Here is an 11,134-nt window from a genome sequence, read left to right on the forward strand (position 1 = left end):
TTCATATTTCGAAATATGTATCGTTGTAAATCGACCATACTTCGTTCCCTGTACTATTCCTTATAACGTGCAGTTCCTCTCGTAACTTAACACCAAGTCACACAACGCGTGACGCGTTCATGAATTAATCGTTGGCTTTTTCTCGAGACGTGAGCTTGGGCCGCTTGTGACAAGACAATTGCGTAAACAATATTTAACATAACAACATTATACACAAAAAACACAGGGTTTTGGATCACGTATTTATTAAAAAAGAATATCCATACAACTACAATGAAAACAAACATAAGATTTCACCTTTCTGATCGTGAAATTAATACCATTCGTACTGTTATCGTAGCTACGTTCCTTGGCATCAAGTGAATCCAACATGTCGTCTTTCTTCACAAGCAGTTTGCATCCCATATAGTTATGTTCTTCAGTCTCACGGTAGTAGCGTTGTTCAATAGATTGCATGGAGTATATGCAGTTTGGTTTCAGATTTCAGATTTTGCTTTTTATAACAAGTGAACGTTTTTCAACTAAGACATTGGCATTCTTAGCATACAAGGCATTCAAGGCTTTCATGGCCTTCAAGCGTTCGCGACTCAATCCGTTCCAAAATTACCGCACAATAACATCTTTCAGTGTGGATTAGCCGCGATTAATACGACTTGTATATGCGTCTGTAAGTATTTTGCGCGTTTGCGCTATAATGCTCCAGGAGATCGCAATCCAAATACGTTGAAATGCAAAGCAACTGACCAAAGAGTTTCATGAGCAAAATCTCGTGTTCGTCATGTGATCCGGCCCTGTCTGTGCATGACAACATCAATCATCATCAAGATAACACGCGTGATCAGCATGTGAACTCCTCATTGGATCACAGTTAGTTGTCATGGTGTCGAGGGATAACACGCGTGATCAGTATGTGAACACCTCATTGGATCACAGTTAGTTGCCATGGTGTTAAGGGCCCAATGACCTCTGGGTACTATTGCGCAATTTTTCCATTTTGTGGCGGAGGAAAAAAAAAAAAAACTAGACCCTGTGAGCAGGGTAACTGGGATACCTGGATGGTACTGGATCCGTGGAATCAAGTGTAGTGATACTACGCGTGTCGGACTAGTATACTGAAATAGTGAGTTCAAGTCTGGCCAAGGGCATACACCTGTCTCAAAACATAGGCATGCTATGCATGCAAAAGTTATTTTTTCTAGGGTGGGTGGATTACTTGAAACATTGTGAGTGATGTCTACATTCTTACAAAAGGAAAGAAGATTATTAACGCGGGAAAGAATGAAAATGTCGAATTACCTCACACACAGGTATTTTGTGGTAGATTATGTGTGTTGTGCGAATAAATGTAACCAAAAATAAACTGTATTTGTGCCACGGATACCTGTTAGTACAAAATGTAGACAGCAGACTGCAGACCGGATACAAAATATAGACTGCAGAGTGGGTAAAAAATGCAGACTGAGAATCTGAAGAGTTTTTACGTCTGGTATATAATAACATGTCATCTTACAGCTTACCGAGCGTCACGCAATCGCTTTTCCGCGATCAGCCTTCACGATTATTTGCACTATTGTAGAAAATTCCTGGCCCATTTCTTGATGAAAATCGATCGTCATATAATTTCAAGCCTTCAACATAGTCTTCTTACTTTGCGCGCGAGTTGGTTGGTGTGATGTCTGTACAGATTTTACCAATGTAATAAAAGTAGATGACGTGAATAATAGTGATGGTAAAGCAAGCTTAAAACGGCAACAATCGCCAGAAACTACAACGGATACACAGGGTATGAGTAAGTTTTATTGATTTTTCGAGAAAAATCTTCATATTTCGAAACATTTATCGTTGTAAATCGACCATATTTCGTTCCCTATACTATTCCTTATAACGTGTTCAAATTTTCAACGGTTCCTAGAATAACTTACTCTGAGTCACACAACGCGTGACGCGTTCGTGAATTAATCGTTGGCTCTCTCTCGAAACGTGACCTTGGGTCACCTGTGACAAGACAATTGCGTAAACAATACTTGACATAATAACATTATACACAAAAAACACGGGATTTTGGATCATGTATTTATTAAAAAAGAATATCCATACAACTACAATGAATACAAACATAAGATTCACCTTTCTGATCGTGAAATAATTACCATTCGCACTGTTATCGCAGCTACGTTCTCTGGCATCAAGTGAATCCAACATGTCGTCTTTCTTCACCAGCAGTTTGCATCCATTTGAATTTTGTTCCTCAGTCTCACGGTAGTAGTGTTGTTCAATAGATTGCATGGAGTATATGCAGTTTGGTTTCAGATTTCAGATTTTGCTTTTAACAACGAGTTTACGTTTTCAACTAAGACATTGGCATACTTGGCATACAAGACATACAAGGCATTCAATGCTTTCATGGCTTTCAAGCGTTCGCGATTCTGTCCGATCCAAAATTACCGCTCAATAACATCTTTTTGTGTGGATTGGCCGCGAACAATACGAATTGCGTATGCGTCTATAAGTATTTTAAGCGTTTGCCCCATAATGCTCCAGATGATCGTAATCCAATTACGTTGAAATACAAAACGACTGACAAAATAGTTTTATGGACAAAAATCTCGTGTTCGTCATGTGACCCAGCCCTGTCCGTGCATGACAACGTCAATCATCATCAAGATAGCACGCGTGATCAGCATGTGAACACCTCATTGGATCACAGTTAGTTGTCATGGTGTTGAGGGCCCAATGACCTCTGGGTACTATTGCGCAATTTTTCCATTTTGTGGCGGAGGAAAAAAACAAAAAAAAAAAAAAAAAAAGACGAAAAAAAAAAAAAGGAATTTTATGACTGGGCTACCACAGGTATCCCAGTAAAAAAAAAAAAAAAAAAGACGACAAAAAAACAAAGGCATTTTATGACTGGGCTACCACAGGTATCCCAGTAATGAAGGCGGAAGGGAAACTTTCTCCTCTGTGACCAATATTGCGAGAGACTGCAAGCGAAAATGCTGACACAAAGGTTTTGAACGGCCAAAAATAGAAATAACATAACTCAGAATATGCTACACTAGATTAAAAGCACGCGTTTCCTATTCCTTTCATGGAAACAGAAGAAGCACGAGAGGAATGTGAAAGGAGCGTGAGCCTTAGGCGAGAGCGGGCAAAAAAGTGAGACAAGGCGTAAGGTCGGTAGTCTCTTCACAGGCGAGCCAACCTACGACATCGCTGATATGTATGATATAATAGATAAGAATGACGAACTGTACAGCTGTTGTGAATCAAGCACAAAATAAAGGAAAAAAATTATCACGTATCTTGATCTGAAAATCTCTAGAAAGTGAAACGAAATGTTAATGCACAGTGTCTTTTGTCTCTTCAAAGAGTTTAAGTCGTCTCTTTACTGAATTAGTTTCTTTAAAATACTATTGTAAAAGTGGTTATTGGAAACGATTCTCTCAGTACAAAAGCAAGTTCGTTGTTGCATAATTAATCAAAAAACAGATATTGGAATATCACTTAATCTCTTAACTCCCAAGATCTTATTAGTAATTCTCCTTACTGTCTGGCAAACGATTCTCATTATGTTAGTTTAGAGAATTTGGTATCGGATCAATTAGTAATCCCATAATTGATATTTTTCTTTGTTCTCATCACTTGCCCGTATAATAGTGTATTGATATTGTAAGGAGAAATTTTGTCTTGGTCACTCACGGAAAATAAAGGGTTAAGAACGATTGTCCGTAACTGTCGGACCAGGTCGGACAGGCAGGTCAATTGATTTGGCTCAAATTTTACTTTTAAGCTTACTTAGGGTCTCCTTTTAAGAAATGGTTATTTTAAGATTGAAATTAATTTTGCGTGGAAAATTAAGGCTCAAAGCCATTTGAAGCCCCCATCAGACACGATAGCGAGGCTGACCAAGAGCAACTTTTCAATGCTTGAGCTTCCTTTGCTTTCTAATTTTTGTATCTTTTTATTATAAAACAAACCCACAACTCTTCCTCTGTGCTTTGAGTGGTAAATTTCGCAGAAAAATATAAAGGAAGGGGTTGAAACGCGCCATTTGATTTACTTAGTTTTAGGTGTTTTATGACCCCTAAAAAATACCGTAAGTTCAGAAACTTCTGGCACTGTTGATATGTCGAATGAGAAAAATTTGTTAGTTTCTGAAACAACCTATGTCAAAGATTATTTGCTGCAGAAAATTTAGAACTGGACAATTTTAATGCGCTCCCACAATGCCCAGTAAAATATGATAAGGTTCTTGGACGCAGTCTCTCTAAGTTGACATTGTCCGGAGCATTTCGGTTCAAAAACTCGATTTCTTTCAAACTTTGCCCATGAATCTTTTATGGTCTAAGAGTTTTCCGAGTGAATGCTTTCCACACCAGCTGTCTTCTTTATACATTGCTTTTGACCAAAAAGTGCTTTTGTCACTTTCGATGGAAATTGGTACCCTATGCGCCATCTTTGCAGAAGTACTCCACCTCAAGGTGCAGTGATTTGCGCCAAATAAAATTCGAACCCTGAAACTTTTCGACTCTGCGCATTACACACGCGTTGTGCTTCAGCACAAAGTGACGTGGATACGCCTGCAATGCAGCTTGCTTACGCATGCTTAACGAAGCACCAAACAAATTAACCTCGAGGAGAGTGCTCCTGAGATTTATGCAAGTCTTTCAACTTCCCATGCACATGAGCAAGGTGGTGTAGATGTGCCCACAATGCAGCGGGCCGCGCATGCTGAATTAGAATCTTCTTCATGCAGTCACACGCTACCGAATTTTCCAGGCTTGATCCCTGATTACCAGTTTTTGTTAGTATGGAGCTACGCGCACGGCACGAGCTCCGCTAACAAATATGCAAAATATTAATACAATTTTAGAGGCTATCTAGATGGAACTTTCTTAATATAATATAATTTATTTTAAAAAATTGGCTCTAAATCACCAATTCTTTAAATTTCAAGTTTTACCTTACTATTTAAATCTTACTAGCATGACAGGTTTATTCATATATAATGTATAAATAATGTATTTATTATAATTTATAATCCCAATTGAAATTAAAGCTACATAACTTAGGTGTTTACACGAAATGTCTTCTTTGTAAACTGGCATGCTGTCCCTCTTTAAGTTACATAGTGCGCGTAAATATGTACCAAAGGGTACTCATTTTTCTACGCAATCCTCACGAACTTGGACGTTTTCTACGGATCAAATTTAACATTGTATGTCCCCCTTTATCTCAGACTAATATTCCCATTTGAGTAACACGTATCATTTCAGTCCGTTAATGTGGGATATAAAGATAACGAGGTATACAGAGGCACACAATGAAGTAGAATTTATTGAGTTATTATTTTTTATTTTAAAAAATTGGCTCTAAATCACCAATTCTTTAAATTTCAAGTTTTACCTTACTGTTAAAATCTTACTAGCATGACAGATTTATAATTACATTCTATTTTGTCTACAGCTATACACTGTTACGCTTCTTAACAAAATATGACAATTACATCGTCTGTTTTAAAAGCAAGCAGCAAATGAATTTCTTAGTCTCACAATATGTTAAAGAATCTACAGTGTACGTTAATTTTTGTCTTTAAATTATCAACAAGAAATGAGATCTGTGTAAGATAAATATTTATAGAGGTGTGCAAAAAGAGTTTTGATGAAGTATCGTTTACAAAGAAGCCTTAAAAATGGATAAACTAAAACAAAAGAAGCCGTGGATGGCTTAGGAAATCACTGGCAAAGCTCATCAGATGTTTGACACATCAAGTGACTTAGGTAATGATGCAAACCTCATCATTGTCAGTCTGACAGTGATGCAGAGTAAATCAACATAACATTCGAATGATCAGCTCTATAAACGTTTAGTATCATTGGCTTTTCATTTTTCCTGCAGACAACATTTTCTTATTTCTCTAAGAAATGCACACGTACTCCCAAGAAAGCTCCCTTCCGAAGAAGCATACTTCCTTGAAAGCGTGATATTATCTACTTAATTTATACCCAAGTCACTATAGATTATCGACTCTGGTAGAAAGGGAAACCTGTCTAATTTTCCCGTTGAATAAGGGGAAAAAGCATCAGAATTTATAATCCCAATTGAAATTAAAGCTACATAACTTAGGTGTTTACACGAAATGTCTTCTTTGTAAACTGGCATGCTGTCCCTCTTTAAGTTACATAGTGCCCGTAAATATGTACCAAAAGGTACTCAATTTTCTACGCAATCCTCACGAGCTTGGACGTTTTCTACGGATCAAATTTAACATTGTATGTCCCCCTATATCTCAGACTAATATTCCCATTTGAGTAACACGTATCATTTCAGGCCGTTAATGTGGGATATAAAGATAACGAGGTATACAGAGGCACACAACGAGGTAGAATTTATTGAGTTATTATTCTTTTTATATTAAAGAAAGTAACTCTATGTTAGCGTGTAGAGTGGTGTGTTGCTCGCACCAATCAGATCGTCGCATAAGGGCATGTATCTCGTACCAATCAGATTACCGCATCGTGGCATGTATCTCGCACCAATCATATCACAGCACCAATCACAGCGTCGGGTATTGCTCATCTTGCAAATGATGTGATTGAATCAGGGGGCCGTGCACAAAGAATGAATTTATCGGCAAATTTTGAGCTCTGCTCGCTTCTCTCTTATGCCCCAATAGGAACAAGAGACTTCTCTCTTCCTTCCTCTCATCTTTCTCTATCCCGGGGAGGGGGAGGGGGGCAGGACAAAGAGAGATCCTGGATGCAAAAGAAGGTTGAGTTTCTAGACGAGAGGTGCTCGGAACAAGACTGGCGAGATACTTCATTTTGCACAGATATCCGAGGTAAGTTAACAGACTTAAAAAGCCTGAAGTCAGGTATAACAGAAGTGCGAGACATTTATAGTTCTACACACCTTTGGGAAATCCTTTCTACCTAGGTTCATGAGAGAATGGGGGATTGCACTCATTATGGAGAATATGCATACTGATATTGGGGTGTAAAGAATCAAGAAAATGAAGGAGGAGAGGGGGGGGGGCCCCTCATACGAGAGGTCTGCTTGTTTGACATTAGGGCCTAGGGGTTGGGTGCTTATTTGTGGGAAGGTGCTTATTACATGTAGAGTAAAGGCACTTATTGGAGAAAATACAGTATTTCACGTGGGAGTGTCTGCTCAACTTGTCCCTGTCCCCCTGCCTACCCACGCCAGATGGGTGCGAGTAAACCTCACTTAAATGTACAGCAAAGAAAGTGTCTTTATATCAACTTTGATGTTTAATATTTGTTAAATATATCCATGTAAATAAGCAAGCACAAGTAAATTCTTCAAAGACAACAAAATTGCACAAGCCCATAGGGCAAGTGCAATTTGTGGTATATGAAAAAGTTTCAAGTGCATATTACACCAAATTGCAAGAGAAATCATGTCATTACTTGTCAATAATGCACATGAAAAAACATTGCCAAGATAAGACAGACCTAATTTTGAAAGGCTGTCCATGCTATTTGTTATTTGCACTGGTGTTATATAAGGATACTCATTTTCAACCAATCAGAGGTGCATAATTTTTTCATGTACATTATTAAAGAATATTTTCCTATTTCCTCTGATTTGTGTTTACACCCTTTAATTTACAATTTCAACAAAAAGGAGGGGCACTTATTGGATGAGAGTGCTCAATCAAGGGGGAAGGACTTAAAATGGTTTCCTTCCAACAAACTTTAACTTTATTTTGCCTAAATCTTTTAGAGAAAAACACAAACGTTTATTCACATTATCCTCTTTGATGTGAAGTCAATATGGAGGTAGAAGAGTAAATGTAAGTTACTTGACAGAAAAGAAAAGAAACCATTCTCCTGTAGTTGACACTTAAAAAGATGTATGTAGCCTAAGTGGCAATAGAAACGGGATTGCCTTGTGTCCTGATTATTCAAAAAAGTGAGGTAGGAGAGGGGGTCACTTGTGAGAATAGTACTTGTTTGATGTAAGGGCTCAGGGGTTGGGAGCTCATTTGTGCAAGGGAACTTATTAGAGGAAATACAGTATTTCACATGGGAGTACTAGTGCCTGCCCAACTTCTCCCTGCCTTCCCTCCCCACCCATCCCAGATGGGTGCAAGTGAACCCCACTGAGATGTACAGCAAAGAAAGTGACTTTACATTAACTTTGATGTTTAATTTATTAAAATACACAAAAGATAACTGCAACTTTATAGACTCTATAAAAGTCAATTTTAACACTTCTATCAAAAAATTAGATTACTACCGAAATTAAGAATTAAGAATCATTTTTCTTGTCAGGTTAAAAGGACCTCCGTTAATTTTCTGCTTTTCAATTTTGTCAACAGAAAAAGGATCTGTTTGGAATAGAATTTACATTAGCTTTTGAAAACAAGCTTAAACTAATCTAAAGGCTTTATAAATTTAACTTTTTTCTTGTAATCTATTTGTAAAAGCTATCTAAAAAATTTTATTTAGTCTTTAACCCTTTAACTCCCAAGATCATCTTGTTACTTCTCCCCTCCAGCTGCTACACATTTCCTTGAAAAATCAGCAACAAGAATTTGGTGTTAAATCAGGATAATGACTTATACCTGATAAGTTTGAATATTCTCATTACCTGTTTTCCAGTCATATGTTTATATAATTTAGAGAGAAGTTTCATGTTAATCACTTCTGGGAGATAAAGGGTTAAATGTGCACTTTTACTATGAAAAAAATTAGATTGTTACAGTGTCGCTTGTGATTTCCATTGCTTGATAGTTGACGAGAACAAAGCTTAAGTGAACTATCGTGCATAAAAATTGAGGGCTAATAACTTTTAAGCTGTCTTCAAGACAATTTGTTACTAGCTCTCTGCTAGTTACTGAAAACTCAATGGGTTTTGTCCTCTGAATGTATAACAAAGCATGTAATGTCTGGGTTCCCGGAAACAGCTCCATTTTGTTTACCCTTGAGTCTCCATATTTCTCTTGCCTTTGTCTTAGGAAACATTGATACTGAAGGGGAAAACAGCTGTTTCCCAAGGAACCAGACTTTAAGTGTATATCAAATAAACGTACTTTTCATGAACTGCCCTGATTAAAAAGCACGAGAAACCTGCTAACTAGGGCTACAAAGGGAAACAAAGAACAGTTGAAGTTAGGGAAGGTTTGACTTAGCTGATAGTAAATGACCTAAATAACAGGGTAAATGGACAGGGCATCTTGTTCGAGTTACCAGGGGCTTTGAGTAAACTGAGTTTGAGTTGGAAGGGTACAACTGTAGTTCTTATAGCAGAATGTCTTTTCAGTTCTTGATAGTGAAAAGATATAAAAATTGTTTGAAATGAAACCTTACATTTGTTTGGAGATCCCCTAGATCAAAAATTTGAGCCAATAAGTTAAATCAATATCAGAAATAAATAAATAGAAAATAGTTCTGGGTTTGCTAAGATATGGAGATATGGAAGAAATTCTTTTTTTACGAACAACTATGTATTATTTGTCTATCATTTAAACAACAAAGGCCTTTGCTGAAAAGGAAAGTTGACAAACAATCTCTGATTGAGATTAGTAGAAACTTTGCCATTCATTCATCAACCTGACTGAGTGGCACAAAAGGTGCTGATTGGTGATATTAAACACTCATAAAAATGATTCTGTGCAATAATGTAAAACACTGCTGCTCATCTCCTTGCAAAACACTGTGTATTATATAATAAACATAGTATTTAATATTCAATATTTAACTTGTAGCATTACCAATAATATTAATAGTAATTATCTTTCTTTATTAATTGTCTCACTACCAACTCAAAGCTTCAACAACCTCCTCCCCCCCTTCCCTGGACAAAAAGTTGCATTCAAATGCCCTACCCAAGCACACAGGTTGAATGAATCTTTGTGTGATCAAGGAAAATTGTTGAATTTAAAAAAGTTTTTAATGCTGTTGTTTGGTTTTTTGGTGGAAGCATCATTCTACAAAGTGATAGTTTCCCATTGTGCCAATCACTCACAAAAGCAAACTCAGTCTTTACCTTTAAATGCCTTGTTTATTCCACTGATTTAAACTTCCACCCCACTCAGCAATGGTTCAAATTCACCACCTCTGGGGCACAAGCAACAGACAAATCCCCAAAGTTTGCCCAGAGGGGGTTATTGAAGCTTTAAATCAATCCGCCCTTAATCTACATGTGGCCTTTAATAATGATAACTATTATCATTGGCTTTTCAGAAACAACAATTACTTATTACTCATTCCTATAAGAAATGCCTACCGGTATGTACCTCTAAGAAAGCTCCCCTACAGTGAACCATATTTTCTCAAAAGGGAACACCTATACCTCAATCTCCAAAGAAATTATAGCTAAGAAAAACCTGCATTTTCTTCTCCTGACGAACAAGTAGAGAAGGTACAAAATCTCTATAAAATGCAGACCTCATGATTAAGGCACAATTTCAACTTAAATTTAGCAAGCTAGGATATGGTAGTAGTTTAAGTTATGTAATTATAGGCAATAACATGATTTTGGGTGCAATTTGGTGTTAATAAGCAGCAGTAAATTTTTCAAAGACAACAAACTGCACAGGAAGCTAATAGGATGAGGGCAATTCCTAATCTTTGAAAAATTTACAATTGCCTATTTACACTAAATTGCTTGTCAAAGCATGTTGTCACTTGTTAATAATTTAAATGAAAAACGCATCACAGAAAGTCAAAATGGACAAATTATGGCAGCATGCATGTGCTATTTGTAATTTGCTCTCATTTTACAACTTTGCACTTGTGTTACTTGTAAAATGCACTAATTTTCAGCCAACCAGATGCATGTAATTTTTTCATGTCTATTATTAAGTACCGTATTTACTCGTGTATGAGTCGACCCCCCATTTTTAAGGACAAAAATCGGATTCTTCATCATTTCTAGTTAAGGAGGTAAAATTCAGACCGATAGAAATTTCCCAAAAAGTTAAACTCTTATTTCTGAGAATGTATTGAACAAACTGTAGAGCAAAATGTAACCGAGTGCTGTGAAGTGTATTAGCACTTGTTTATATTCCCACGATTAAGCACACATGAGCTCTTCGATTTACTGGAGAAGTATTTTACCATATTTTGTAAATAGCACTGAAATGAATCTTCTTACATTTAACTAA

Source organism: Pocillopora verrucosa, chromosome 13 (genome assembly GCF_036669915.1).
Source record: "Pocillopora verrucosa isolate sample1 chromosome 13, ASM3666991v2, whole genome shotgun sequence".
NCBI lineage: Eukaryota > Metazoa > Cnidaria > Anthozoa > Scleractinia > Pocilloporidae > Pocillopora > Pocillopora verrucosa.